A 6074-nucleotide genomic window follows, 5' to 3' on the forward strand; every position below is an offset into this window, starting at 1 on the left:
GAAGAGTAAGGATCTATGTTATTTATATTCTGTCACATTACAGAGTGCTTTCTGCAAACAATTAGTAATAAAATCCCTAACTGGCCTCATGGAGCCGTTTTGGGATAAAATTTCCCATGTCTTCTTCTTGCTACTATTTTTTAATAGCAATTTATGGGTAGAAACTGAGTCATTTGTGAGTGACTCAGGAGAAAAGCCTGTCCCGAACTCCACAAGTGGGAGCCCATGAGTAGGAAGAATCCCTTGTCACAAGTCCTCCCATTCTTCCACCCTACCTCTGACATCTCTCAGAAGGTCTTAGCTGTCCTGGTGATGCCTATATCAGAAAGCAGAATTATCTAACAACAGTTTGAGCCTTTTCTTAATTTATTTGGAAATCAACTAAGATTGTAAAATGGCAAAAAGAAGCATACAGGTTCCTATTAGAGGGAACCTGATAGTCAAATGATGGGAACAGGTAGGATCATCACATCCTGAGAGCAGTGGTTAATGGCTCAACATCTGGGTGGAGATCAGTGATGAGTTGTATCCCTCAGGGGTCCATATTGAGACCACTGCTGTTTAATATCTTCATCAATGACACATTGTGTTAAGTGCATCCTCAGCAAGTTTGCAGATAACACCAAGCTGAGTGGTCCAGTTGACACTCATGAGGGAAGGGATGCCATCCAGAGGGACCTGGGCAAGCTTGAGAAGTGGGCCCAGGTGACCTCATGAGAATAAACGAAGCCAAGTGCAAGGTCCCACACCTGGGTGTGGGCAACTCCTGGTATCAATGCAGGCTAGGGAATGAAGGGATTGAGAGTTTACCTGGGGTGAAGGATTGGAGGTACTGGTGGGTCAAAGACTGGACATGACTGGGCAATGTGTGCTCGCACCCCAGAAGGTCAAATGTACCTTGCTCTGTGTCCAAAGAAGTGTGACCAGCATGTCGAGGGAGGTGATCTTGCCCCTCTACTCTGCTCTCGTGAGATCCCACCTGGAGAGAACTGTGTGCAGCTCTGGAGTTCTCATTGCAGGAAAGACATGGAACTGTTGAACCACGTCCAGAGGAGGGCCACAAAAGTTATCAGAGAGATGGAACACCTCTGCTATGAGGAATGGCTGAGAGAGTTGGGGTTGTTCAGCCTGGAGAAGAGAAGGCTCCCTACGGCATTTCAATACTTAAAGGAGGCTTATAAGAAAGATGGAGACAGACTTTTTAGTAGGGCCTGTAGTGATAGGACAAGGGATAAAGGTTTTAAAGTGGATAAGGAAAAATTTAGGCTAGATATAAGGAAGAATGTTTTTACAATGAGGGTGGTGAGACACTGGAACAAGTGATCCAGAGAGGTGGGGTAGATGCCCCATCCCCGGAAATATTCAAGGCCAGGCTGGGTGTGGTTCTGATCGAGTTGTAAATGTTCCTGTTCATTGCAGGGGGGTTGGACTAGATGACCTTTAGAGGTCACTTCCAACCCAAACTGTTCTATGATTCTATTACACTATTAGATCTAATAAATTCACAGCCATACATGCCATGGAGTAACAGTGAGGAATTCAGGATCTCAAGAAGGATAGGCAAAATGTCAAAGAAAATATAAGACAAAAGACTGAAATTTTCAAATATTGGTACTCCTAGCCTACAAAGTAAACAGTCTTAGCAAGGCCCACAGGCTCTGCAACAGTCTAATTAATAGAGGAAGTGACTTAGGACTTTGTGTCTCCAATAGAGAATGCAAACAATGCCTTGGCCAGAGTTACGTTTGCTTCATCTGGCGTTAGTCTATGCTAACTGTACGTCATTGAGAGAAACCACCATCTCTGTAGCGGTGGAAAACAAGATAAACAATTGCACATCATCAGCATAGTGCTGATGTTTCAGCTGATAGTATTTTAGAATGACTCAATGCACTCATCTAAAGTGAATATTAAAAGAAAGTGGAAATAGGTGTGAAAAGAATGTTGCCCAGCATCTCTCTTTTGTGTTCACCGGGAAAATTACTGAATCCATGCTAGAGTTGCACCAGCTTATCATTCTAGATCATCTGCCATTAGAAGCAGCTCACACACTCACTGCTAGTACAGCCTTGTCTGTACCAAAGTCAGTGAGAGAATTCTTAATAATTTCAGGATCACAATACCCTCCATGTGATATTAGGAAAAACAGAAGTATAATCTCTAATTTTGTAATATGCATTTTTACCTTATCATTGTTTCTGCCTTGTTATTATTTTTTAAATGTTTGTAATGACAGGAATATTTGAGTGAGGAAATCTTTGAGGAAATTACTACTTTCCAGAGTATTTAAAACTACTTACCCACTCATTTAGATCATGCAAACTTCAAATACTGCTCTATGCTCAGACATGACTACTGGCCAGACAAGCCACCCACCTGCAGGAGGTAATTACTGATCTCGGCAGATTAGGTCTACTCTAAATCTAGACAGTATTGTGTTTGGTGGCTCTTTGCCAGGACTCACTAGCTTTCTTAAAGTGGTTCTTCTACAGTCACTATGTGCTGGGTTGTCAGTATGACTATCCAATGGGGCTGAGACAGTCCCAGGCACATTTTCTTTCTCATCAAGAAATAGCTAGTAAATCCAGTGGAGTGGAAGCTGGAATAGGCATAATTGGCATGAAAACGTCAAAGGAGGGGCTGCCAAAAGACATCAAATGTATCCAGTCTCTTAAAAAATAAGTGGATATTGGAACAATTTTGTAGACTGAGATCCAGAGGAAGGTTTTACATGAACACAAACAGCAGCTCATGTTTTCCTTTATGTTTTTGGTTTTTTTTTTCTGATACAAGATGTTCATTTTTAATAGAAGTGTTATTTAAGTGGAGCTTCTTCTTGGTGGCAAGACTTCATTCCTGTTGAATGAAGATAATGATCTGACTTCAGTTACTGCTTTGGTACCATTTTCAATCTGGGCTACAGCAATTTAATATACCTTGCTATAAGTAATTAGTATATCTCTTTAGCCACTCACCCTACTGGAGGAGATCATGTCCTGCTTCTGTTTTCTGTAGAGTCTTCCCTTAGAATACAGTCAAATTTTAAGTCTTAGTATTTATGATCAGGTATACGATAGTCTGATAAGGCGGCACATATGCACTAGCTTAGTCGTGATAGCTTAAAATGGCAATTGTGACATATAAATCTATTTCAAAGGCCTAAGGGAGCTGTCCAGGTTTTACAAAGTTTTTCTTGTTTTCTCTGACCCAAGAATCACTTGAACATCATGTAAAATGATTCCTAAAAAAGTTCTTGTGTGCTCTGCACACAAGGAAACATCTTGAATCTTGTCATCAATAACTGGCAAAGCAAACGTAGGTTTTAATATTTCCCACTAAAGAGAAAAAAGCAAAAATCAAGAACCACAGAGGTACCAGTCACAATTCAGGAATATATTAAAATAACAAACCATGGAGGCAGAACAGAAAATCTGAAAAGAGTGGCTGAAACGATGATGTCATTTTGCACAATGATTTTGCAGCGGTATTAACATGTTAGCTAACCACTGCTATTAGAGTAAGTACATGAAATAACAAACAACACTTAAGAAATGTTGTAATTTTAAAATCACTGAGAGCATGAAACAATCTGATCATCGTATTGCTTATTATGCTGTGCATAGAGAACACAGAGATTCCATGTCTAGTGTCTATCTGCAGATTTACCAGATCAGAATATGGGCTAGAAATGGACAAAGATACCAACAAACGGCTTTCAGAATCAACTCCTTAATAAGGTCTGAAAGCATTTAACAGAACAGAATTACCAATATTTGCTTCTTATTAACAAAGCCTACCAAAACGTGAAAAGAATCATCTGACTGCAACTTTCCAAATAGCAAAACCTATTGCTGCAAATCTGTTTTCATCTATGGCAATGGCTAGGAAAACCCCAGTACCTCAAACTCGGCTGTCTTGTAATTCAGTTTAAAATCCTTGTGTACCTAGCATGTTCCTGGCCATCCACAGACTACCTCTACTGTGTCAGCTGTTTCAGCAGCCAGAAAGAAAAGCTTCTCAGATGATGAATATTAAAAGAGACAATGGTTTATTTTCCCATTTATAAGAAATGAACAGAAATACTTCAAAGCATAAAGAAATTAAGAGATATATTCATACTGCTATAAAGACTTGCTGATGAATGTAAAGTGAGAGCTGTCCGCACTGTAATAAAAAACACTTACTATAATGGCAAGGGAGTTACGAGTTCTTACAGCAATGCTTCTTAATAACAGACTATCCATAAGCTCTAGCCATCACAAAGAAATATGGTTTTTATTTGACTTGGACATAGTGTGTTGTTTGAATAGAGCTACATAGACTGAGACATACAAACAGGTAACACTGGCATATTCAGAAGTCAAAGTCCATTTTGCTAGGAACAACTTTCACACGTATCCTCAAAGTTAAAAGCAAATCCAACTTTAGGAGTGTCATTTCTGTCCTTTTTTTTTAGCTACCTATGGGTGTATGGGAATGGAGATTACTGGAAGGAAAAACAGAGTTGAAGAAATGAAGTTTTCACTTATTTCTGAAGGAAGTAGTGATATCCATTCTTACTCTATATGGAAGAAGATTCATCTTGTGATGGACTAAATTCTCTACTATTATAATTATCTTATAAAAATATGGTTATTTTTGAAGAACATGCTGATGGGGGAGAAGAATAATGTAAGATGAAGCTTTGAAGTGTCAGGATAGAGATCTACAGGCAATGGAGATCCACAGCAAGACAATGAAGTCGTAATATTGCCCAGCAAAAAAATTTTCATTCTTCAGCTGTTGAAAATGTTGAAAATGTCACCTCAATGTAACTATGGACTTCAGTAATAAAAATTGTGTGTAAATAAATATGTGCATTTCCAGTGTTAGGTGGACAATTATAGTCAAAACTGGGACAGGCCTTCCTGGCTACATCACAGCAGGAGAAAATGTTTGCATGCCATTATGGAACTATGAAGACAGTTAACTGAGAATTCCATGGAGATTATAACCACAGCATTTAATAAACTAGCATAAGTGAAAGAGTATTGTTAAATCAATGAAGAAGTAAATCTACAGGGAAAGACAATAAAGACACAAAACGAAAACAAGACCCAGAATTCACATTGAAAATGCTGTAGCAAAGTCTACTAAAAATATTTCCTTTTATAAATTTCATTTATCATTCAGTTACAAGAGTCTTATTAAAATTTGGAAAAGGGCAATATGCTGCCTCTACCAAAACGATCACAGCCTTAATTGGAGACAAACCCTAATATATACTCAAAAAAAATTAACTCGAGTACAGGAATAAACATAACTAACAAAAAGGAAAAAGTTACTTAATGCATATGCTAACAAATAAACTTCCCTATTATTATCCTGACCCTCTTATGATTTGGACAGCACTTTTATAATCAAAACCATTTTAGTAAGACTCTGAAGAACACTAAAATTCAGAAGTTTAGGCATCTTCAATAGACATAGAATTGTTACTTCCTTGCACTTGTTTCTGTGCAACGCCTCTTCTTTGTCAAATATCAAACAGCAATATGAGAAAATATTTGTGATATTGAAATTAAAGAAAAAAGATTTAGACTTTGTCTTTTTGCCAAAAAGGAGTTATTAATGCCAGTGTGTACCAGCCTTGTTTCAGGTGAAGCAGATGTTAATATCCCACTTTCATACTTCAGAGCCCTCTGGCAGATTAGTGGGAATTGATGTGACCTCAGATAGTCAAGGTGATCTGGATATGGTGATAGACGTTATAGTCTCATATCGCTATGGTATTTCCATTGAAGCATGGGTTTCCACTGAAAGCATAGTTCCACAGTCTCAGCTACACACCCTTGTTACCACATTGTGACAACAGTAGTGCTCCTCGGGACACATGACTAACTGGACCAAGGAACCAATTTGTCTTTTCAGGATATATATCTACCAAGGAAAACTTGTTATTCCCTTGTAAATTTTCGGGCAAATCCATCCTTTACAAACACCAGCACCAACACAGGGGAGGAACCAAGAGCACAGGACTAGGAAAAAGACAAACTACAGCTTTGTTTCCCCAGCTGCTGCAGTCTTTGCAATGA

Source organism: Pezoporus wallicus, unplaced genomic scaffold (genome assembly GCF_028554395.1).
Source record: "Pezoporus wallicus isolate ANWC-B61680 ecotype Strahan unplaced genomic scaffold, APGP_CSIRO_Pwel_v1 contig_4722, whole genome shotgun sequence".
Lineage (NCBI taxonomy): Eukaryota > Metazoa > Chordata > Aves > Psittaciformes > Psittacidae > Pezoporus > Pezoporus wallicus.